The sequence below is a fragment of the Chinchilla lanigera genome, unplaced genomic scaffold (genome assembly GCF_000276665.1).
Source record: "Chinchilla lanigera isolate Chin_1 unplaced genomic scaffold, ChiLan1.0 scaffold00162, whole genome shotgun sequence".
Taxonomy (NCBI): domain Eukaryota; kingdom Metazoa; phylum Chordata; class Mammalia; order Rodentia; family Chinchillidae; genus Chinchilla; species Chinchilla lanigera.
The window spans coordinates 112,521-113,099 of record NW_004955563.1 but is presented as its reverse complement, the minus strand read 5'-3'; the positions used below and the strand labels follow the sequence as shown (position 1 = coordinate 113,099).

Genomic DNA, 579 nt, shown 5'->3' with positions numbered 1-579 from the left:
CACAGCACCAAGGGGAAGGTCATGGTGGCCATGGAGGTCTCCTCCATCTTGGCCTCTGGTGCGGGGCTGCTGGGCTGCATCTTTGCTCCCAAATGCTACATTATTTTGCTAAAGCCTGAGAGAAACTCTCTTACTGGGATCAGGGACATAACACATTCCATCAGATAGGAGCCTTCTTATCATTAAACATGTTTTCTAATATACACAGAGGGCCTGCATTCAAATCTGAACCATATGTGAAGTCGGACACTACAGTCTGACGTGTGGGTAGAAAGAATATTAAAGGCAAAAAAGAGTGAGTAGAGTTCATGGATGCATCGATGAGACCAAAGAGTGAAGGAGAATGAAGGAGAGTGAAGGAGTAAACAAAATTAAAATGGAGAGTTGGAGAGTTTTATTCTTTTCTTGCTGTCTTCAGATGTGTACAATATATTCCATCAAAACCGCAATACATTTAAAATAAAAATATACCCCGTGCCTTGCACCCAGGCAGCAAGTTCTCCGGGAGCGGCAGGGCTCCTGGGACCGAGTGTGGGCCGGACTCATACCACCACGATTCCCAGCCGAAAAGCGCGCACA

The 579-nt window shown here is 46.1% G+C and overlaps 1 protein-coding gene across 1 annotated transcript in view; it reads left to right on the top strand.

Annotated features, from left to right (window-relative positions):
• Positions 1–579, top strand: part of LOC102008157 (vomeronasal type-2 receptor 116-like) — a 20,157-nt gene that overhangs the window by 7,691 nt on the left and 11,887 nt on the right. The window lies entirely within an intron of this gene.